This window comes from Neoarius graeffei, chromosome 8, assembly GCF_027579695.1.
Source record: "Neoarius graeffei isolate fNeoGra1 chromosome 8, fNeoGra1.pri, whole genome shotgun sequence".
Taxonomy (NCBI): Eukaryota; Metazoa; Chordata; class Actinopteri; order Siluriformes; family Ariidae; genus Neoarius; species Neoarius graeffei.
In genome coordinates, this window is record NC_083576.1 from 19811841 (window position 1) to 19837341 (window position 25501).

Sequence of the window (25501 nt, forward strand, 5' to 3'; positions counted from 1 at the left end):
GGACCGGAGAGGTGCGTGATGCCAATGCCCCCTTTTGAACCTCTGGCCCCAGCTCCGCCTTCTCCGGAACCACCGACACCAACGCCACGGGGACCTCCTCATTCCAGAGTTTAAGTAGGTTGAGGTGGTAAATTTGTAGTGCCCCACCCCTGTCCGTTCGCCGCACCTCATAGTCAACGTCCCCGACTCGCCGTGTGACCTCAAAGGGTCCTTGCCACTTGGCGATCAATTTGGAGCTCGATGTGGGCAACAGTACGAGTACTTTATCTCCCGGTGTGAACTCCCTAAGGTGCGTACCCTTGTTGTACAGGCGGGTTTGCCGTTCTTGGGCCTGCCGCAAATTCTCCTGGGTTAGGTGGGTGAGCGTGTGGAGTTTTTCGCGCAGGTCCATAACGTATTGAATTTCATTCTTACTTTGTGAAGGTCCCTCCTCCCAATTTTCCCGCAGCACGTCTAGGATGCCGCGCGGCTTACGCCCATATAATAATTCGAACAGGGAGAACCCCGTGGAGGCTTGGGGGACCTCTCGCACTGAGAACAACAAGGGCTCGAGCCACTGATCCCAATTACATGCGTCCTCACTTATGAATTTTTTAATGATATTTTTGAGGGTGCGATTGAACCATTCCACTAAACCGTCCGTTTGTGGGTGATACATGCTGATGCGGATCGGCTTAATCCCCAATAACCCATACAGTTCGCGCAGTGTCCATGACATAAATGTGGTGCCTTGATCAGTCAGACTCTCTTTCGGGATTCCAACTCGGGAGATAACATGGAAGAGTGCCTCCACAATACTGCGTACTGAGATATTGCGCAGAGGCACTGCTTCCGGGTATCGCGTTGCATAGTCCACCAGAACTAATATAAAGTGGTACCCTTGTGCTGATCGATCTAATGGCCCGACGAGATCCATCCCAATTCTCTCAAACGGGGTCACGATTAATGGGAGGGGGCGCAAAGGCGCTTTTGGAATGGCCGCCGGATTTACTAACTGGCATTCGCGGCATGCCGTGCACCACCTACGAACATCGCCGCGAATCCCCGGCCAATAGAATCGGGCCATTATTCGGGCTAGTGTCTTATCCTGCCCTAAGTGTCCAGCCATGGGATTAAAATGAGCCATCTGGAATACCAATTCCCGGTGGCTCTTTGGAATTAAAAGTTGCGTGACTCGCTCTTTAGTCTGAGTGTCCTGCATCACTCGGTATAACCTATCCTTCATAATCGCGAAGTAGGGGAAGGACGGGGTGGCGTTCAGCTGGAGCGTTTGACCATCGATTACTCTCACTTGGTCAAACGCATGTTGCAGAGTCTCGTCTCGCGACTGCTGTAATGGGAAATCGGCGAGGGATTCCCCAAGAGAGCGAGGAGGGGCCGGCGGCTCCTCACTCTGACGTGGCGATGACGTAGACGGCTCTGCAACAGCTGCTCCCGCCAAAGCGACACCGGGACCTCACCCCGTTAAATGGCAGGACCCACTCTTGACTAAGTGTGTCATCAAATCCCGAAATCCCAGCCAATCAGTCCGCAAAATTAAAGAGTGGGTAAGGCGAGGATTAACTGCCGCCTTCACTATAACTTTTTCCCCTCTGAAAAAAATGTGGACCGACACCAAAGGGTAGCGGTGAACATCCCCGTGCACACACAACACCTTCACCCCCTGTGCTCCCCCCAATGCCTCATTTTGAACCAGACTTTGGCGAATTGAGGTCTGATTACAACCAGAATTCACCAACGCCTGATATGTAGCCCCTTGGATACTCACCGGCCCGATCGAGGGCGGCCTCTGGCGCATCGGGGGTCTGAACCACCGTGCCCACTTCCATTGCCGTGCACTGCTGTTGACGGTGGCCCGGTTCCCCAGAGCGCCAGCAAACCGGCCCGGGCTTTCCCTCTGCACTGGTGTTCTGGGGCTCACTCACCTGAGGGGGGGGAGAGACAGACACAGAAGGGAGAAACAGGAGGCCACCGCGGGTGCAGCGGGCCGGCTGGGGTGGTGCCGGCCCCCGTCTCCGCGGTGGGGGAATGGGGTGAGGGTGGGACACAGAAGGAGGGGGAGAGAGAGAAGAGGAGAGAAGACGCCGTCTGCCGCCGGAACAGCCGCCAAATGATTCTCCGCCAGCTCGACTGCCTGATCCAGCGACGCCGGGCGGTGGCACTGGACCCACTCTGCGGTTCCTGCTGGTAAGTGAGCGATGAATTGTTCCAGCACCACCTGGTCAATGATCCCCTCGGCGTCACAGTTGTCGGCCCTCAACCACCGCCAGCAGGCGTCCCAGAGCTGCTGGCCAAACGCAAACTGCCGGCCGACTTCCTCCAAGCGCAAAGCGTGGAAGTGCTGGCGCTGTTGCTCTGGAGTGCGCCCCACGCACTGGAGGACGGCCCGGCGGAGGTCCGCGTAGGCCAGCCGGCGGTCGGAGGGGAGCTGTAGCATGGCCAGCTGTGCCTCTCCCGTTAGGAGGGGGAGGAGGCGCGCCGCGCGCTGCTCCATCGGCCACCCCGAGGCTTCTGCGACTTGTTCGAATAGCGTGATGAAAGCCTCGGGGTCGTCCTGCGGACCCATCTTGGTGACGGTGAGGGGAGACGGGCCCGCGGCTGGAGCACTGGTGGACCCTGCCGATGCGAGGAGGTGCCAGAACACCTCACAGTCTTCCTGCTGGGCCAGCACCAGGGCTTCGAAGCGTCGCTCTTGTTCCTTCCGGATGGTGACAAGCACCTGGTGCTGGCTTTGCTGGGCCGTGGCCAGGGCGTGGACCAGGTCGGCGAATGGGGAGGACTCCATGGGGGTGATTGGCTGGTGCTCCACTCTGAATTCCCGGGTTTTGGCACCACTGTAGCGGTTCTCTAGGCGTGGGTGGAGCACAGAGGACGGCAGGACAGAGATCAGGTTCGTACAGGGTTTTTTATTGTCAAACTTTTCAGTCTACACAATGTATTATTCGGAGGCTAGAGACACAGACTAGCGTCTCATCCGGCGATGAGCTCCCCTGCTCTCCGCTCTCCTTCCCTAAATAGGGCGCGGTCACCGGGAAGACACACACAAACACAGGTTAATTGCCATCAGGTGTAGTGATTTTGCCACTTACCTTCCCCGACTCTGCTCTCCTGTCACAGACCGGCGCTTGACCATGCCCCCGCTGCCACAATCATGTAATTGGATAAGCTGCAACAGATGGTCTGATGCTGGATCATTTTTAGAAGTCTAGAGTTGCTGAATAGCAACTAATCTCTCTTAGACTTTTTTTCAGGTACTTAGTTTGCTGTAAAATCATCCTAGTCTTTCACATTACAGGCATTTAGCAGACACTCTTATCCAGAGCAACATACAACATACCCAGAGCAGCCTGGGGAGCAGGAGGGGGTTAGGTACCTTGCTCAAGGGCACTTCAGCCAGTCCTACTGGTCCAGGGAATCAAACCAACAACCTTTTGGTCCCAAAGCTGGTTCTCTAACCATTAGGCCATGGCTTCACAAAATATACAGGAATTCTTAAACAAGATGCATTTCACTGCATTTACTACAAATTATTATAAATATCCATCCATCCAGGCAGCACGGTGGTGTAGTGGTTAGCACTGTCGCCTCGCAGCAAGAAGGTCCTGGGTTCGAGCCCAGCATCTGACAGGGGCCTTTCTGTGTGGAGTTTGCATGTTCTCCCTGTGTCTGGGTGGGTTTCCTCCGGGGGCTCCGGTTTCCCCCACAGTCCAAAGACATGCAGGCTAGGCTAATTGGTGGCTCTGAATTGACCGTAGGTGTGAATGTGAGTGTGAATGGCTGTTTGTCTCTGTGTCAGCCCTGCGATAACCTAGCGACTTGTCCAGGGTGTACCCCACCTCTTGCCCATAGTCAGCTGGGATAGGCTCCAGCTTGTCTGCAACCCTGTAGAACAGGATAAGCGACTACAGATAATCCATCCATCCATTATCCATAACCACTTATTTTGTGCAGGGTCGCGGGCAAGCTGGAGCCTATCCCAGCTGAATATGGGCAAGAGGCGGGGTACACCCTGGAAAAGTCACCAGATCATTACAGGGCTTGTTATAAATATATAACTGCTATTTCCATTCTTCCTAAGCTTTAACATACTAGCATAGGTTTCATACATTTAATAGAAGTATGTAACATTTCCTGTTTTTTTGCAGTTGGTTACCATTAGCCTTATGTAGACGATAGCAATATGGAGCTGTCAAAACATTGATCCCTGATATGGATTATGGTAGTGTTTTTTTGAAAACTCTAAATAGAATGACTCAGCACTTGTACAGTATCCTACTTCCTCTTACTCGTAACTGGTTTTCATTAAAATGAATAGTTCAGTCTACAAGCCCATAACTGTATCAGCCTCATTAGAGGAGTTTACCTTCTGATTGATCGACTAAAACTCCAGTTTGGGATCTTTAGTTATTTAAAGAAATTAAACCGTTGAACCTTTAACGTCCCAAGATATAAGAAGCAAATATCAATTCAACCGATTTTCGTGTTGATGTGCTACACCATTTAAACACTCAACAACTGCTGAATAAAACTCTCAGAGTTGCTATTGGTATTAGAAATGTAGAAATGAAATCCTGCTGTGGGTTGAATAGTTCAAGGTCACCCTAAAATTTATATACACTTTATTATTCTCATCTCATCTCATTATCTCTAACCGCTTTATCCTGTTCTACAGGGTTGCAGGCAAGCTGGAGCCTATCCCAGCTGACTACGGGCGAAAGGCGGGGTACACCCTGGACAAGTTGCCAGGTCATCACAGGGCTGACACATAGACACAGACAACCATTCACACTCACATTCACACCTACGGTCAAATTAGAGTCACCAGTTAACTTAACCTGCATGTCTTTGGACTGTGGGGGAAACCGGAGCACCCGGAGGAAACCCACACAGGCACGGGGAGAACATGCAAACTCCGCACAGAAAGGCCCTCGCCGGCCACGGGGCTCGAACCTGGACCTTCTTACTGTGAGGCAACAGCGCTAACCACTACACCACCGTGCCGCCCCACTTTATTATTATTATTATTATTATTATTCCATCCATCCATTATCTGTAGCCACTTATCCTGTTCAGGGTCGCAGGCAAGCTGGAGCCTATCCCAGCTGACTATGGGCGAGAGGCGGGGTACACCCTGGACAAGTCACCAGATCATCGCAGGCTTTTAAGAAACAGTGAGCTGAAAATTTCAGTGCAAAATGTGTTTGTATTAAATATCACATGTGACAGGCAAGTGTTATTTTGCCATCAAATAGGCTTTAAAGGGGAACTGAAGTCATTTTTAAACTTGCTTTATTTCTTAATTAATGTGTTATTCAATTACGTCTTCAGTTTTATTAACCTTATATCGTCACTCATGTTGGCATATTATATTACACTTATCGGCCTTTTCGGTTTTTAGCCATGTTGAATGTAGTTTGTATGGTCCACGGCAGGCCTCGCTTATCCACGCGATCTTCACGAGACTTGTGACTTCAAATGTGAAGTGTCAGCGCCGCCATTTTGAAAAGTGTTTACACAGCAGCCAGATAGCCACATCATTCCAATTTAGATTAATTTCAAGATTTGCCAGCTTCATCAGTGATGGAGATTATATCATATGACTTCATACCAACATGGAGTAGAGAAGAGTTGGAAAGACGACAGGATAAGGACTACTCCGTCACGCTGGTATTTATGTCATTACTGTTGCACAATTAAAACGTGCCAGATCAGGCAGCTGGTGGGTTTTCAAAATAATAAATACATGCATGTATTTTTGTGATAAATACATACTATACTGAGTGCATTTCCCACATAATTCTCACTAAGGTTTCGGACAGCACTACAAAATGGCATCCCCACTATATCAGGCCCTATATAGTGAGTAGGGAGCAAGTCGGACAGAGGGAAAACTTCTGGCTTGATTACGTCAGCATTCGAAGGAGGGCGCGTGCATCTTTTGACAATGTTGGCAGATGTTGGTCACTTTGATTTCCGCTGTACGTTTTACTTCTGTCCTTCAAAGTCTCGCACAGGTCTCAGCAAATCTCTTTTACGGCCATTGCTTTGACATATGGACTGATATATTAACGTGGTATATTTCAAACACTCATAACTTGCTATAGCAATGACAAAATAGCTGTCAGAATTGCATTCCTACATTTTATAAATGAGATAAATAGAATTTTGATAATAAAAAATTGCCTTCTGTTCCCCTTTAATGTTCAATTATGCAAATGCAAGCCATGTGAATTATAAGAGAGTATATGAAACATTTCCTTTAGTACAGTAGAAAGCTTCAGTGAACAAAATGATAGTGTTGGGTTCAGAACATTTAATAAGGATTTAATACAGAAACTGTTCACATTGTTGGTGTTCAGACCATAGATATACAGTACCTACAGACCAGGGGCGATTTCTCAGAGACAACAAGGGAAGCCGAGCTTCCCCTAAAATTCTCTCCCCAAACTGCGGCATCTACGACGTTGAATTCTCATTAAAACAATAACTTGCATAACATAATATATGCCCAAGATTGTATTTACGTTCATAACTATCCTGTAACTTATTTGAGTGATGTCTGACGAACTTGCAGTTCGCTACGAGAATCACCTTGCTGCCAGGCTGTAACCAGCGTTGCCAGATACTGCTGACGTTTTCCAGCCAAAATATGTTCAAAACCCGCCAAAATGCACTTAAAACCGCCCAATCTGGCAACACTGGCTGTAACCTTTCTTATTTCAATGGGCTCTATGGCTGGCAGCCAGGTATCCGTTGCAGTCTATGAGAGGGCTCTGAACAGCCAATTTCAGCTAGTTGTTATTGGTTAAAATCGACAAAATCGTCACTTCCAGGGAAGCCGGGCTTCTCTGGGACTAAACGAGACAGTGGGAGGGACAAGAAGCCAGGCTGATGAAGGATTATTGGAGGTAGTGTTTGAAAGAGATGAGGAGGGCGGGCTCTGTACTTCGGCGTCGGCGAGGAACACGGAAGTATGATCAGTAAGTCCCCAGCGGATGTCGAGAAAGTGTAGTCGTGTGCCAAAGTGCTGTCCGACTTTCTTTTCATATAAACGTTTCTTCTCATTGATGTCTCTGTACATTACTCTGTAAATAAATGTAAATATTACTCGTTGTGCTCCGTTAACTTTCATCCATTCTATCAGTTTGATCATTCGCGAATTCACTCGTTTATTTCATTTGTAGTTCAATCTGATTGTAGGCTAGCTTGAGCCTTATTGGGATCTGCAGTGCTAGCTGCTAACAGAAATTGGTGAAGTCTCTGGAAAGCACAACCAGCTAGTATGACAGGGTCACAGACCATTTTCTGGAAAAGGAGCGGAGGGCAGAATTTGTGTATAAATAGTGTGCATCATATAATGTTCATGAATCTGAAGTGTGTATATTGTTCAGTAATGTTAAGAGAATGGTGGGCTCTGTGTTATAGGTTATACCTGGGTATAATATTCAAGGTTCTGTGTGTTGCATAGCCTACCTGGTTATGAATTTCCAGACTGTGTTGGAGAAGATGTTCAAGGATGTGTTGCACAGCTGGGTGTTGTGTTAAAGACTCTGTGTTGCATATCAGGGTATGATGTTCAAGGCTCTTCGTTGAATAGCCAGTGATTTTTGGATGTTTGATATTTTTGATTAAGGATATGAGGCACTAGCCTGGCAAGCCAGACTATAACATGAAATGTACAAGCAAAAATACTTTCTGCCACTAGGTAGGGTTGTCTAGTTCACTATGCTAATGGGGCACACCTTTCTATGCTTTGATATCCGGCCTACAGGTTTTACGATGATTGCGTAAAATGGGCTTCCCCTGTTTTAAAAACCAGCAGCTGCCACTGCTACAGACTTAAGAGCTATATGGAAATTCCTTGAGAGATATGCAGATGCTCGCTGAAAACAGAGATATTTTTCAGTTACACATGGCTCTGACCTTGGGCTTAAAGTCCATATTCTGGACCAATTTCGTTTTTTTTTTATATGAAAGTATGTCCCTTTACACACTCATCCAGAAGGGTAATTTTGCACAAGGCCATCTGTCTACAGCAGAAAAAAATAAAATAACAAAACGCGTGTGGAAAAATCCCAAGGGAGTCTGGAGCCAGATTCGTGGCGTTATCTGCGGAAGTGCGAGCAGGCTGCGTGAGCTTTGCACAGTTTAAGTGCACAGCCTGTGTAGACCAAGCGCTCCCACTTCTCTCTCATTGTCTGGTCTTTTGGAAAATGATGAGTACTAATCCCAGCAAGATTGGTGTTGCTACACCCTCCTATGATACATCTGTTAACCATTTTAATAATTACACGATAACATTGAAGAAATTTGCAGAAAACCACCAGGTCGTTTTCTCATAAACAAACCAGCACTGACATAGGATTCAGAGGGAGGCGTCCTGCAGATGACGTCACGAAAATTAGTGTTTGCCAGGAAATTCAAATGCTAAGTTTTTTCAGAGGCGGACCAATTCACCTCAAATGGCTTGATTTCAACTGAATTTTTCTGGTATTGCGCAAGGTAAAAAAATTGCAGAGAATGCAGAATGTTACAGATATTTGACCAAAGTTTAATATAAAATCAGAGAATTACATTGATCTTGCTCCTGAATTTACCCGTGATATGCACTTTAAGCCTAATTTTCTTGTGAGATTTCAGGTGGAGCAAGGAGTAGTATTAAGGCCAAAGCTAGTTTGATGTAACCATGTCATACTGAAATTGATATTTTGAGCTGTAAATACTTAAAAAATAAAATAATAAAAGGAATGTCATTTGAGGCCAGTGTTAAAGACACAAATATGACACTTTTAATTAATTCGTAGTATTACTGGTTCCTTTTGGGTGGCATGATGGTGTAGTGGTTAGCACTGTCGCCTCACAGCAAGAAGGTTCTGGGTTTGAGCCCAGTAGCTGATGGGGACCTTTCTGTGTGGAGTTTGCATGTTCTCCCCATGTCTGTATGGATTTCCTCTAGGTGCTCTGTTTTCCCCTCACAGTCCAAAGACACGCAGGTTAGGTTAACTGGCTACTCTAAATTGCCTATGTGTGTGAATGGTTGTTTCCCAAGCTCAGAAATGGATGGGTTGTGGCAGGAAGGGCATTTGGTATGAAACTATGCTCCAATTACAATGACATGTGGATCAATAGGGTCCATATGGACCCAGACCTGGCAACAGTGGACAACGGTTAGGAAGAACTCGACAAGGTAGATGATTACTGGTTCTTTTTTTTTTTTTAAACAAACATATGACATCAAAAGCAACTTCATCCAAACTGGACACATTCCTTATCTCAATAACTGATTTTTTTTTTTAATTGATAAAGATATGAACAACACTTACTTAAAGTGAGTTGTAACATAGTACATAGCACATGGTTGCTTGGTCAGCTTGTCTTTCAAACTATGGCTGGTTTTTTGCTTGTTTGTTTGTTTGTTTGTTTGTTTGTTTGTTTGTTTGTTTGTTTTTGAATGAATAAAACACTGGCATATATTTTTAGTAATTTGACAATTCAATATAGCAACTCCTATCGGCTACACACGTTATGATTTCATGAGCTAGCTTTAGTATCTCATGGTTTTCATTAAGCTGTGCATGTAACTGTACCTAACAGTACATGAAACAAAAATTACATAAATGCCAAATAATAGGGCATGCTTGTTTACAAGCTGATGAATAATAATCTTGGAAGCTTCACTCACTCACTCAATCAATCAATCAATCAATCAATCAAAGTTTTGTTTCTCTCCTGAAGGAGGAACCTCTCCCCAACCTGCTTCCAGCCATCCCAATTGCAGGCCAACTTAGTCCACAGAGGTCCCAGAAGACTGTCCCTCCATCTCATTTTTGGTCTCCCTCTTGGTCTTGTCCCCCTCCTTGTTATCCATTCTGTCACTTTAGCAGTCCACCTGTTATCAGCAGTCTGGGCTACATGTCCTGCCCAGCAATGTAATGATTTTCCGATGACATTGATAATGTCCACCACTCCTGTTTTGTGTATTATCCATGTGTTGCTTTTCCTGTCTCTTAGCATTACCCCTAAAATAATGTGTTCCATCTTTCTTTGTGCTACTGCCAGCATCTCCATTTGGTCATTTGCTAGGGCCCAAGTTTCGCTACCATAGGTCATCACAGGTAGGATGTGTTTGTTCAAAACTTTTCTTTTTATTTTCATACTTAAAAACTTAAACCATAGCAATTTGGTGGTGATTAATATGATCATTATAATTAGGACTACCCATGCATAATATACTACACTCCTATTATTAATTTGCGCTAGCACCACTGGTGCAAATTGTTACTCTCACTCAAGACCTTTCTACTTTCTACTTATTATTATTCTCATAATTTTTTTTAGGACTCTATTTCTCCCCGACCACAAGTTGGCCGAGTGGTTAGCATGCCCGCCTCTTGACTGGGAGATTGCGAGTTCTACTCGTGGCCAGGTCGTACCAAAGACCCTTATAAAAATGATACCTACTACCATCTGGCAAGGCACACTGCAATACAGATGTGGGTGGGGAAATCAAACTCTGGCGGTTACCAGAGGACTAGCTTCCCACTGTAACCCTAGCTGTATAGGCGAGAGGCCGAGGGCTACCAAAACAGAGATTGGTGCCGCACTGCCTTAAAGAGTTGGTTAGTATTGGGACAGGAGACTACCTGGGAAGACCAGATTCTGGCGTGAGAGGGACTTTGACTTGACTTTGATTTCTCCCTCAGTTTTCAACCAATCATCACCAAATTTCACATGAAGAATACCTATGAGCTGAATCACATTGCTATGACTTTTGGTGGTGATCCGGATCACCGAACTGGAATGATCCATGAAAAACAGGATTTTTTTTTCAATCACTTATAACTTTGTCAATTTTCATGACTTTTTCAATGCTTTTTTTTCTTTTCAGGGTGCAGTGTGCAACTTTTCCTTGACCATCAATTGACAAAGGTCAGCGAGCACAAATTACTGTGACTTTAGTCACAGTGTCTATTATTTATTTAATGTCTATTATATTTTAGGGCAGTGGCTGGATTAGTGCCCTGGATTCTGGACCTTGCTACCAAGTTGGATGATGGATTGTGCAACCATTGTCATCTCCAAGCACACATTTCCCTGATGATGATCAATCCCAACCCTTGACTATTGTATTTATATTTATTTTAATGTATAATCATCATCATGGTGCCTTACCCATTTCGAGTGGCTGTGATAGCTATTTTTTTTTAAGTGTTTATTGAAAAGGTAGGTTTTTTTTACTTTTTCTTTGAAGACAGCCAGTGACTTGGCTGACACCCAGGGGAAGTTCATTCCACCACCTGGATGTCAGGACAGAGAAGAGTCTTGAAGAATTGTCCTCCTTGTATCTTGAGGAATGGTTGACCAAGCTGAACTGTACTAGAGGCTCTAAGTCAGTCAGTATGGTACAGAATGTCTTCAGGTAGGTGGGGGCTGCTGCATTTTTGGCTTTATAGAAAATCATCAGTGCTTTAAATCTGATACAGGCAGCTACAGGAAGCAAATGGAGGAACAGCAACAATGCCAGATGCCTGAGAGCTTAAAGAGATTGAAAACAAGGTATACCAGATACCTTATGCCTCATTTGTCAAACAAATTAAGTGCATAGCGTTGGGATCGTATCGGTACAGTCTGGATTTCTTTCTTAAGGAAAATTGGTAGGTGCTTCTGAGCCCTTTTCTACTCTCTAATCCTGTTTTAATATTTGTGTATCTGGCTTGACAACCAATTTATTATTCAGTATAAACAGCAGAAAAAAAACAAGAATCTTCAAAATCGTCTGCTCTGGGTGACTTCAGACAGTCGTAATGAGTATCATTCTTAATCATTTATAACTTTAGGGATCATAAGATACTTAAAAGTCTTAAAAGCTTGATTCTGAAAAAAAAATTCCAGGGTTTTCAGGGTTGCAATGTGTTTCAGATTTAAAATGTAATGAATTTTGAATAAAGCTGGAGCATGCCCAACGTAAGTCAGACATTCTAACAGCAATGTGATCTGTATTGAGTTAAGTTTCTGATCTTGGTTATAGTACAAAAGTCTTTGTACCTAATGAAAGGGAAAATATAACATTGGAGTATCACATTAGACAAGCTGTAATAGTCATGTGAATAAATGAAGCAGGCTGTGATGAAATATACTGGAGCAAAAACATCTCATCCTCAAACGCTTCTATAGCTCAACTCCTGCATTGTTCACTGGGCTGTTACAGCAGTGTCAATTACACAAAATACAGAAAGCAGCTGGGTGCCTGAAAAAATTAGAAGGCAAAAGCCTAATCAGCTTTGAAAGATAAGGAGACAGAGAGAGACGGTGAGAGAGACAGAGAGAGAGAGAATGGCAGTAAGAGTAGTAGTGCCATTTAGTGTCGTAAACAATACCACTGAGACCAAGTCATGACCAAGACTAGTGTATTGATGCCAAGACAAGACCAAGACTTTCAGGGGTTGAGACCAAGTCAAGACCAAAACCAAGGCATGAGTCAAGACCAGGACCAGACCAGTGTGTGTGAAAGGGGTCAGGGAGGAATGATGGCCATTTATCAGTCACAAAATTTTCAAATTAGCAATGAGTCACATTATGAGTTGCATTTGAAGCGAGGCATTTTACATCTAATCACAGTAATATGATGTTCACAAATAAATCAGACACTAAATGCACAGGCAATTTAAGATATCCCTACAGTTGTAGTCTTGACTGGTCTTGAAATAAAATTCTGAGTCCGCTATATCTGAGACTGACACAAGACTGAGTAAAAATGCAGTCGATTCTGAGATGAAGCTGAAACTTTCAAAAAGTGGTTTCAAGGTCAGTCTGAAGACCAAGACTGATCTCAAGCACTGCAATACTACTGCCAAGGTTGACAGTCTGAACATTGAAACCTGATTCAAGCCTAGAGCTGAATAATAAGTATCTTTATTTTCATCCAGCACTTCTATGACCTTTATTGAGGTATTAAAAAAAAATTAAAGGTCATGTTACATGCTTATGAATAAGCAATAGTTACTTTTTAATTCTTAGCTATTAGTGATTAGTTCATGGCTGTAAATTTAAAAAAAGAAAATTCAAAGTAGCTATGTTTTGTTTCATGATGATGCTTTATCATTTTTGACTAGGGCCATAGATTCTGCATAGATGAGCCATTTGTTTTGAACTTGAAGCAGAGAATAAAAGCATAATTTATGGTATATTTTAATCATTCTGTTTTCATCAACGACTCAAAAAAAATCAACATTTTACTGACCAGACCAGTTGATAACCTCTGAACCAAAAGAGCATTCCTTTTTAATGAAGCTATATTCAGGGAAAGGGGTAAAGTTGAAATTTACTCTAGTTTAAAAGTATTTGTAACATTTAACATTGACATTTTACAAACTTGGACAAAACCCAATTTACAACCCGATTCCAAAAAAGTTGGGACACTGTGTAAAGTGTAAATAAAAACAGAATATGATAATTTGCAAATCTTGGAAACCCTACATTTCATTGAAAATAGTACAAAGACAACATATCAAATGTTGAAACTGAGAAATGTTATTGTTTTTTGAAAAAAATGCTCATTTTGAATTTGGTATCAGCAAGACATTTTAAAAAAATTGGGACGGGGCATGTTTACCACTGTGTTGCATCACCTCTACTTTTAACAACACTCTGTAAACATTTGGGAACTGAGGAGACCAATTGCTGTAGTTTTGAAAGAGAAATGTTGTCCTATTCTTGCCTGATATAGAATTTAATTTGCTCAACAGTTCAGGGTATCCTTTGTCATATTTTGTGCTTCATAATGTGCCAAATGTTTTAAATGGGAGACAGGTCTGGACTGCAGCAGGCCAGTTTAGCACCTGGACTTTTTTGCTATGGAGCCATGCAGTTTTAATATGTACAGAAAACAGTTTGGCATTGTCTTGCTGAAAGAAGGAAGGCCTTCCCTGAAAAAGATTTTGTCCGGATGGCAGCATATTGCTCTGAAACATGTATATATCATTCAGCATTAATGATGCCTTCCCAGACGTACAAGCTACCCATGTCATGTGCACTAATGCACCCTCATACCATCACAGATGCTGGCTTTTGAACGTTGCACTGATAAAAAGCCGGATGGGCTTAATCCCATAAGCAAGTTTTTCACTACTTCAGTTATACACTACCTTAATCATTTAAACCACCAATTAAAAAAACAAGGTTTAGTTTGGTCAGGGATTATAAAGGGGGAAAAATATTTAACATATTTGAATTTAAATAGTCACAATTAAGTCATGATGTATGATCTGATATTTTAAATGTATGCCTCTATTTAGCTGGCAGGAGTCATATTTTCTTCCCATTGAATTTGTCATCTTAGAAAGCTTGTGAAAGCTTTGTAGGTGCAGCTTTAATTAGTGCTGGGCTACTGTGCCATGTGCTGAGTAGTTAACTGGGTTGTGATAAATGAATCTATTACAAAACTAAACTGCTAATCAGGATTTCCTCAGCTTCACTTTAATGGTGCTGTCATGTTCAGACCTGTTAGAACCTAAAACTGACCCAGAACCATAAAGACATCAGCTCTTCTCTGTTTCTGGTCTAGATTGTCATATATAGTTTTGGATAAATATACAAATGATGTTAGGAAATCGTACATACTTATTAGTCAAGAAATTCAGAGTATTTCTCAATAATCACCTTAAGCAACTCAGCAAAATGGTGGCCCCCCCTTTTTTTTTTTACCGTGAGGAAGAATTACAAATTATGAAAGGAAATGCTGCGCCTAAAAGCACTAAAGATGCTACAAAGTTTGGTCTAAAACTATTCAAAGGTAAGGTGGGATTGTGATTTATTTTCTCCATTTCAAAACAAAGTATTTTATCACACTCAGCATAGATAAGTGACATAACCCTGCGCTGCACCGTTATTGCATTTGATGATGATAGGAAATTGAAGTTTTTGAAGTTTGAAAGAAATAATTTTTTAATACGATTTATTTTTTTTATAAATAATCACCTGTGTATTTATACTAAAACAATTATCTGCCTCAGGCTCAGTGAATATCAGTGAATAATAACCGAGACAAATATTCAATTCGTCTTTGGCCAATAATTGTATGGAAAAGTTTGGGCACTGGGCGGCACAGTGGTGTAGTGGTTAGCGCTGTCGCCTCACAGCAAGAAGGTCTGGGTTCGAGCCTCATGGCTGGCGAGGGCCTTTCTGTGCGGAGTTTGCATGTTCTCCCCGTGTCCGCGTGGGTTTCCTCTGGGTGCTCCGGTTTCCCCCACAGTCCAAAGACATGCAGGTTAGGTTAACTGGTGACTCTAACTTGACCGTAGGTGTGAATGTGAGTGTGAATGGTTGTCTGTCTATGTGTCAGCCCTGGGATGACCTGGCGACTTATCCAGGGTGTACCCCGCCTTTCGCCTGTTGTCAGCTGGGATAGGCTCCGGCTTGCCTGCGACCCTGTAGAACAGGATAAAGCGGCTAGAGATAATGAGATGAGATGTATTTTTTTTTATAAATAATCACCTGTGTATTTATACTAAAACAATTATCTGCCTCAGGCTCAGTGAATATCAGTGAATAATAACCGAGACGAATATTCAATTCATCTTTGGCCAATAATTGTATGGAAAAGTTTGGGCACTGGGCGGCACAGTGGTGTAGTGGTTAGCGCTGTCGCCTCACAGCAAGAAGGTCTGGGTTCGAGCCCCATGGCTGGCGAGGGCCTTTCTGTGCGGAGTTTGCATGCTCTCCCCGTGTCCGCGTGGGTTTCCTCCAGGTGCTCCGGTTTCCCCCACAGTCCAAAGACATGCAGGTTAGGTTAACTGGTGACTCTAACTTGACCGTAGGTGTGAATGTGAGTGTGAATGGTTGTCTGTGTCTATGTGTCAGCCCTGTGATGACCTGGCGACTTGTCCAGGGTGTACCCTGCTTTCGCCCGTAGTCAGCTGGGATAGGCTCCAGCTTGCCTGCAACCCTGTAGAACAGGATAAAGCGGCTAGAGATAATGAAATGAGATGAGTTTGGGCACTTGACCACATCTTTTTTTGTAGTTGTTGTTAGGGAAAAGAAGTAAGCATGCCCCCTGCACCAAATGTATAAATTAAATAAATGAAAATAAAAAAAATAATGATAATAATGAGTTCCTTAATATTAAAAAAAGAAAGAAAAGAAAAAATGCAACTGTTGATGGACAGTTGCACAGTTAGACCTTAATTGACTCATTAGGAGTTGTTAAGCAGGCCAAGATTTGTCATTAGGAATAACAGTTCCAGAGTCTTACAAATTCTCTGACTCTTCAAACCTTGGGCTAACACTCAACAATCATGGGCTTCTCTGAGCAGCTGACTGAGGATCTGAAAATGAAGTTAATAGATGGCCATAAAGCAAAGGAAAACTATAAAAATGGAAGACTTTTTTTGTGTGGGGGGGCATCATTTGATGAAAAGAGCACCTCAACAACTATTAAGCATGGGGTTGGTGCTATTACGTTTTTTTTTTTTTTTATGTTTCAGAACATCACTATTTTCAGGCTGTTTCACTTGTGCACAAAAGAATGCATCAAACCAAACTTCAGTGAACACACAGGCTACAAATTATATGTGCAAATTCAGTGCTATTTTCAGGCCATACTCTTAATGGGTTCCATGGTAGATGGGCACTGGTCTCAAATAGAACCTCCAAAATTTGGGGGGGAGGGTCATCAGGCCAAAGTCAAGGTCACGGTGGCCAAAAAGGTAAAAAAAAAAAAAAAGGTCTGAGCTCAGACTCCAGGAGAGCTGCCTTGGAAAGACTCCACCCACAAACACGCTGATTGGATCACTCCCTGTCTCATTTGCATACACTGATTTTCTTCCATGTCCCTAAAGGGACATGGAAGAAAAAAAGGGACATGGAAAGAAAAAAAAACTTTTCTGGTGAGCACCTGGATGGTTTCTTGGTTTGTTTACATATGCAAAGAAAGGAGTTTTGGCCACGCCTACTTTTAAACCCCATTGATAAAAATAAATGGACTAGACTAAAGAAATTCCTTTCAGACATGTTTATGCTTATTACAGAGGGAAAGTGTGTTCCACTGAGCTTCCGCTGTCTGTACTTTTATATTATTCTACTCTTACCTCTTACAGTTTTCCAAACTGAAACCTCTGAACCAAGGCTGTCGCAAGGGACGACAGAATCAGAATCTAGTTAGTTTTTTCTTTTTTTTTATCAGACATCTAGTTTTTAGGTTTGTTTACCTGACATGTTTCGACATATGACTGTCGTCTTCCTCAGAGTGTCACCGGATGTTGTTGGTGATGCATCTTTTATCAGCTGATGTTTCCGAAGGCGTGGCCTTCCTGTCTGGTTTGACAGGTCGGTCACGCCTTCTACTGTCTGTTCGTCCCCTGCAAGATGGCACTCCAGGTATGGGAGAGCATGTATGCTCCCTCATCCCGGTTGATGGTCCTCAGGCTTCGCTTACGGATCTCCATGGCCTCCCTGATCCAGCGCTGATGTTTATTATCTTCTGTGCGGATGACTCTGGCATTCCCCCAGTCCATAATATGATTTTCCTTTTTGCAGTGATCTGTTATAGCTGACTTATAATTTTCCTGTTGTGCCTTTTCTTTTATTGTTCGGTTTTGTCTTGTAGCTGTCTCCTTTTCGCACTCTTTCTTATGTTCATTTTTCCTTGTGTTGAAACTCCTTCCTGTCTCCCCACTGTAAGTTTTATTGCATATTTGGCATGGAATCTCATATATGGTGTTGCATCTGTTGTCCGGATGTATTCTGTCTTTGGGATGAACCAGGATCTGCCGGAGTGTTGTGTATGGTTTGACAGGTGTGTTAATGTTGTATTTCCTCATTGCTCTTTGAATGCGTTCCGTTATTCCCCTGATGTATGGTAATGTCACTACTCCCCTGTGTTCTTGTTTGTTGGTTTGTTGGAAACATCAGCTGATAAAAGATGCGTCACCAACAACATCCGGTGACACTCTGAGGAAGACGACAGTCATACGTCGAAACGTCAGGTAAACAAACCTAAAAACTAGATGTCTGATAAAAAAAGAAAAAACTAACTATATTTAATATATGACATAATGAACGTAATCGAAAGAGGAAGAGAATCAGAATCGTTTATTGGCCAAGTATGTTCACACACAAGGTCAAAATCAAGGTCAAGGTCACCAAAAAGGTCAAAATAATTTTTTTTCGGGATATCTTCCTTCATATTGATCATAAGTGCTATGGGGCAAGGTTTGTTTTGCCTGGCAACACTTCTTGCTGTTTATTATTATTATTATTATTATTTAATCTGGATGATAGGCTTATGCTATCATGTGTTGTCTGTCATTCGTTGTCCACATTTCATGAAAATCGCTTCTTCTCTCTCAATTCTTCACTGATTTTTATTCTTTTTGGCAGGAAGGTGGGTCTGCCTGGGGTGCATATATACCGTAGCTTCCACCAAAATTTGCATAATTGCAATTAATAATGAAGATATGGAGTAATTAAGGCTTAAGGAGCAGTTTCCACACAAATCGCTTCTTCTCCCTCAATTCTTCACCAATTTTGATTCTTTCGGACAGGAAGGTAGGGGTACCTAGGGTGCAGATAATTTCTACCCAGATTTGCTTAATTACAATTATTAATGATGTTATGGACTAATTAAGCCTTAATGAGCAGTTCAGCAAAAATTGCTTCTTCTTGGTCAATTCCTCACCGTTTTGGATTCTTTCTGGCAAATAGGTAGGGATTGCTAGGGTGTATAGAGCTTCTATATATAGCATGTATAAAGTGTACTATATAGCTTGCAACATTTATTGTGAAAGCTGACCCACTTTAGATTGTTCTTTCTGGACTAGACGGGGCCGGAGTGAGCTATGTCATTGTTGTTGTTGTTGTTCTTCTTCTTCTTATTATTATTATTATTATTATTATTAAAGAATCATAGAGTGTCCATAGATGACAATAACAGGGATCACAAAATGACATCACACCAAACAGAAAATAGAAACAAAAATAATAAAATACAACATACAGCATGGGTTAAAAGGGAATGCATTTCAATTTTCACTTGGTAGGTCCTTATGAATCAATGCAAGGCTTCGCCTTGTAAGCAATGCTTTGTTCTAATGAAAATACTGTATGTCATAATACAATACACGCCATTGTCTAAGCATATTTATATCCGAACTCTACAATTTGTGTTAAATAGTCCTTTTTCTATAGCTGTCATACCAGTGAAAAGGATCCACTCCTGAACCTGTGTAAAAGGTAAAAGAGCTGTCATCATGTAATAAACCTAAACAAGGATTTTTCCCTAGGGATGTTCTTATCAGAGCTCACAATCCCAACAATACAGGTTCCAGAACTGGTTGATTTTACATATCCAAGTAAGTTCCAGTAACATTAGCATATGGTACAATAAGGCAAGGGCGCAGATGGCACTGGGGACGGGGGGGACATGTCCCCCCCCAGATTTATAGTGACCCCTATCTGTCCCCCCCACCCACCGTCCCTACGTAAGGTGCCAAACATAGGTAGAAAAAGTGAGGATTAATGTTCCGTTAGTTAGTCTAACTTACATTGCAGCACAAAGTTGAAATGGCAGCAGCCTTGTCTGTGATCAAAACACATTACACCGATTCAAGAAGGGGAAAGGCTGGAGCAGATCCTTGCAGAGTTGGGAAAGCAAGGTGTTCAATTTTCCACATAATTCTCGGTTAATAACACTGCACAGCTCATCCATTTGATAGCAATGGTGTTTCTGCTACGACTAATGGTGCGCTCAGTTGTACTCGTAAGTTGGAAGTCGGAAAAGCATTGAAATCTAGCATCTACCAGCATAAACGTTGGGGTTTTCGTTTCATTTCATTAACTGTCCATTTTTTTCAAATTCCATGTTCCATTATGTCCCAGTTTTTAAACTGGGAAACGGCGGAGAGATGTTTTTAGGACCTATTGACAGTCCCCCCAGGATTCCGCGGGCCTTTTTTGTGATTGTTGCGGGCTAAAATGTCTGATGTTGCGGGGTTTTTTCCAAAAAATTGCGATGAAAGTTGCAGTGTTTTTTAGGTTTTTGTTGCAATTACATTGCAGGAGGAAGTGAAAGTTGCGAGAAATTGTTGCGATTTTCTCTTTTTGTGATTAAAATTGAGTGATATGTTAAATATTAAGTTATTACTGAAAAACTATTGATTAAAAAACAAAGACACTGAGAAATGGTCCTATAAACAACTTTACCAATATAAAAGATTACCAGGACTACAAAAACGCAGAAAAATAGGCTTTACTTATCCAAATGCACCTGTTGGTTCAAAAGTTAAAGTGCATAGAACCTCACAGCACAACATGAAGTTACCTTAAAATATAATATAAATGCCTCAGCTTTCATGTAAGAAAAAAAAACTATTAATACTAGTACTGTGTGCAGGCAGTCTCTCCTGAAGACTAAATTAAACAATAATTATAAACTAATAAAATAAATGGCTCAGGCTTCATAGAAGAAAAAAAACAATTTGAACAGAATCTCACAGTATGATGCTGAAGCTGCCTAAACAATGGAAAATAAAATACCATTTTGGCAAAAATGTTGGCATCCATTAATTTATTGTATTAAGTAAAAAAATAATGTAAAGTGCGCACAGTCCTTCACTGTAAACATAACACACTTTCAGTAACAGAATTTAAGCCTACATGAACACTGACTCGCACACAATGTTGCCAGATACTGCTGACGTTTTCCAGCCCAAAATATGTTCAAAACCCGTCAAAATGCACGCTAGTTTGTCGACGTCACCTCAAGACGATGCCAATGATTGGTCAAATTTGCGGGAAAGTTGCGGTGATTGGATATAATTGCAACACCGCCCTGAATTCGCGGGGATTGGTTGAATTTGCGTTAAAGTTGCAAATCGCAACATCGCGAAATCCTGGAGGCTCTGATTGAGTCTGCTTCTAGATGGTAAATTTGTTTGGCTGCAGAGGGAAATTTTTTTTCTATCTGTTTTGTTTATTGGAAAAAAATAATTTTTATTTTTATTTGTGTGAATCTGTTGTTCAAGTGTTTATACTTCTGTTTTCATACACATTTTACATTTCTAATAATTTACATGAAGGCATGAGTGTGAATCATTTAAATTTTATTTTGTTATTAATTTTTGGACATTCCCTTTTTGTTAGAAGTTACAGTTAAAATTTCTGTGATGAGATTCTTCATCCTGCTGAGATCAGCAAATGTTTAAATAAAACATGCAGAAGACATGAAGTTTTGGAGCGTGATTAACATACCAGACAAATAACAATTTGATCTTGTATGGCTAGTGTTGACCAGGTAGGCCTTTGTCTACCAATGTTCATTCAGTTAGAAAACTCACAATTCTAATTTATATTGAAGCTTTAGTACATACATACATACATACATACATACATACATACATACATACATGGAATAATTTGCTGACAGCTCAGTCCCCCCCAGTTCAAAAATCCTATCTGTGCCCCTGCAATAAGGCAGGGGTTCTCAACCTCTTCTGCTTTGAGGCCCACCTATTCATACTTGTAACGAGTCAGGGCCCATTAAAAAAGATCCCCAATTATTTTGGCTCATCTATCCTATTAGAATCTAATAAAAGTAAAGTGTATTAATGGACTGCAACATCACTCCCTGTTACAGATGGGAGCCCAGGAATTAAATAAATGCAATAAAAACAAACTTTTTAATTGGAGGTATTGTATTTAAAACTGTATGGATGTCCCAGAAGCCAACATAAAACCATGCATGCAGGGAATTCTCAGCCAAAAGGGATTAATGATCCAAAAGTGGAGTCTGGTCAAGTAACACAAGAACTTATTGCCATGTTTGTGTACAGCAAACAAGCAAGTTATTAAAACCAAGAAGTTCACTCAGAAGAAGTCGATATAGAAACCACTCAATGGGATAGATCCTTACATGCCAACAAAGAAGGAATTTTCCTATGAAAGAAAAATGTACTAGCTGAATTTAACATTAGTAGAATAAATTTTAATCCTATTGTAACCGTAAAAACAATCGTTATGCATACTATTAATTAACTTAATGTGAAGCTAATTAACAGATAATCAACAGATTTTAAGTTTTTTTTAAAGATTGTGTATATTTTTAGTCATTTGTATTTGTAATTATTTGTAATTGTACATGCACAACCCCACCAACTCTGCTGATCAACTTATCATGTTTAAATAAGGTTATTCACTCATTCATTATTAGTTGGAAAATTATCCACCCGTTGAATTCCCCAATGTCTCAAACTACCTGGTGTTGCAGACATCGTTCTACACAGATAAACAGATGAAAACCTGGAAAAGCATGGAGGAGTACAACTTTTTTATATGTGGCTGGGTTAAAGATCTGGGGATCAGGACACTACAAGATAAATGGCAGGAGACAGATCTAAGTGCAGGAAGAATGTGTATTAGCTGGCGTGATATTTACAAAACAAAACAGAAAGCAGAATCATAAAACAGAGTATTTAAACAGCATTATAAACATGGCTAGAAACAAACATGACAGTGATGATGATAATACTTTGCAAAGCTTTTATGAAAACAGCATCCATATCTGTGCATGCTGACTGTGCTTAAATCAGTAACAGGTGTTTCCCATAATGACCAGGTCCCAAGAGCACGCACAATGATCTCCGTGAACGTGCGTGGCCGCTCGAGTTGCACCAGACTCAAGGGCACAAAAGCATGATAGTCAAGTGTTCACCTGCTGTGTGACCACAACTTTTAGCTCACTTGTACCTGTATATCGCCATGCATCACCACCAAAATGCCTCATTTTTATCAAAAACCCATCACAAAGCATTACAAGCTGTAGTGTGACTGTAGCTTAATGAGGCAGATGTGACGTCGGATGCAACCCAGGAATTGTACCCTACTATGAGTAAAAATTAGCTTCAACTTGGGAAAAAAATGGCGGCCCACTAGAGAGTGCTTCGTGGCCCATTGGTTGAGAAACACTGCAGTAGGGAACCCTAAGTCTGGTGTAGAATCTGTCCTATGTATGCATTTAAAATTAATTTCTTGATGACCTCGATTTCTCACAGTTGTGTTTAAGGGCCCGTTTACACGAGGACGCTGTCGGGTAAAAACGACTAAATATTTTATCGGAAGTGCCTTTCGTCTACACGGGGACGGCGTTTCCGAGGCTGAAAAACGGAAAAAATTGAAAACGCCTTCCAAAGTGGATAAGTTAAAAACGGCCCCCGTTGCATATCCGTCTAAACTACCCAATACGCGAAACTCTGCTCGGATCTGCTCACGTCGGGTACGTGTTTACGTCATACATATGTCATATACTGTACATGCCAGCCCGGGAAGTAAGAAAGTAAGTAAAAAAGTAAGAGCATGTCTGATTACATCGATCCAACGGACCTTCAAGCTGCTCTGGCAGCTTTAATAAACGTCCAGGAGTCCTTCGAACATCTATACCGAATCTGCACATATACCGTTAATGAACAGAGGCGGGTATAGTATGCTCTTACTTTTTTACTTACTTTCTTACTTACCATAGCCAGAGTAGTCAAAGTTTTCGCGGCGCAGATGTGCAGATCAGACAAGACGGAAGATGTTGCGCATGCGTGCAGACATAGCGGAGGTCTATCACAGCACCACCTGGCATGCACATCTGTGACAGAGCGCAATGCGTCTGTCACTAAACAGCGGTTCCTCCCGCTGGTCATGTTTCAATGGTCAAGTGCAATGGACTAAACCACAGTTGCAAAGACGTTCCAAATACAATCTGTGTTGTATGTCTGTTGTGGGTTTGGTAATGGGGGCTTTACAAGTATGTTTTGTTACGGGTACATTTGTTACAACTTTTAGATATGTAAACCTGAAATGTTTGGTCCATGTGTTCATAGTAAAAGACGCGATACAGGTTTAAACAGCGCAAGCATTTATTAGTTTTCACTATAAACAATAGCGTGTAAAGATTCATTAAGTGCTCACGTTTAACATCTGAATCCTTTTCTGCTAGAGTTTATCTAGCATCAGTCAGAAATGTTTGTAGCCATTTACCTGCTGTAGTCTTCCGGGTGCGGGACCAAAGCAGAATGCAGGTCTGAAAGCGCTTTTCAAGGTTTCTTCCGCGATGCGCGGGAAAGCAGCTCATTAGAGCGGAGAGAAATGGTCTAAAAATCTTACGCAAGTGTTTGTTGTAATATTTAAGGTCTGCACATTGTTGTAGGAGTGTAATGCATGCAGTGAAAATGTTTAGAACTGTTAAAATCTGTCTAGATGTGTTGATTGATTTTAATTGTGTTAAGACTGTGCCGTAGTCTTTTAAATATGCGCTGCACTGTTCATTCGGGGGAGATGGCCTCGGCAGGGAGAGGACGCGTGACTTGAGCTCTGTGTGAGTAATGCCAGAGTAGCCTAGCTTGCGTGGGCATTTTGTCCCAGAATTTTTGTTTGTTTGTTTGGTTTTGTCATCAGTGGGTTTTTTTTGTTGTTGTTGTTTGTCCTGTTTGTGTTAACTGCTGGCTTAAGAATAAAAAGAAAACTATTTTTGTACAAGAATTTTCCTTGTTTTGCTCATCATTCTGACTGACTACTTCATCCACTCGGCGCAGTCTATTACAACATCCAGTTGAATTCCACACATTTATGCGTCACCGTATAGACGCAGATTTCCTCCTTGAAAACGGTCGTGTAGACGCGGAAAAAAAGTGAGAACAAAAACGGACTTTTGCGTTTTTGTTTCAGACCGTCCCCGTGTAAAGTGGGCCTAAGTTAGGCCAAATAATATTCCAGTTAGTATTAAATCCAAGCTAATTTTAATTCTCTTTCCCATATAGACATCGTGGATAATGTAGAGCAAGACTCATTGACCAAAATACTATAAATGTATGAAACTATGCCCCATTTGGAGGAATGAGACATAAACCATTTAATCGCTGGAGGTGAACTAATTGGGTTATCCTAGGGGACCATATACATTTTTATAGCTGATCTCCATCTGAAACATAAAAAGAATGATGTCCCAGGGAGAGTTAATTTGCCTTTTAACTCTGAGAAATGACACAGATGCAAATCACTGAACAAATCATTAAATGTAAACATGCCTTTATCTCTCCAAGCAGGATATGTAAATGGTTGCCTACCAAACATTGGCAAAATACTGCACTCTATTTATGGATGTACCAGATTCTCAAAAGGCACTCATGTAGACATACTGGTGGCTTAGTTGAAATACTTGATTCTGGAGCAGAGAGTGTGCAAGACAGAAGCTTATGGCCATTTACAGAGCCCGACTGATAGCCCTCTGACCAGCCTTTGTAGGATGAAGGATGCAATGCATCTTAAGTCCAGCCTTGGTGGCAGGTGAAAACTATTCTGGATTGTGCTCTTTGAGCTAGTGTGCAGCCTGAACTGACTCACTGAATGTGGAATTGGATAGTGAGATGTATACAACCTGTAGCTAGGAAAGCACTCTTTCACACAGAACTGGTCACAATGGAATTTCTCTGCAACAGTGCAAGGATTCTGCAAGGATTTTATTTAA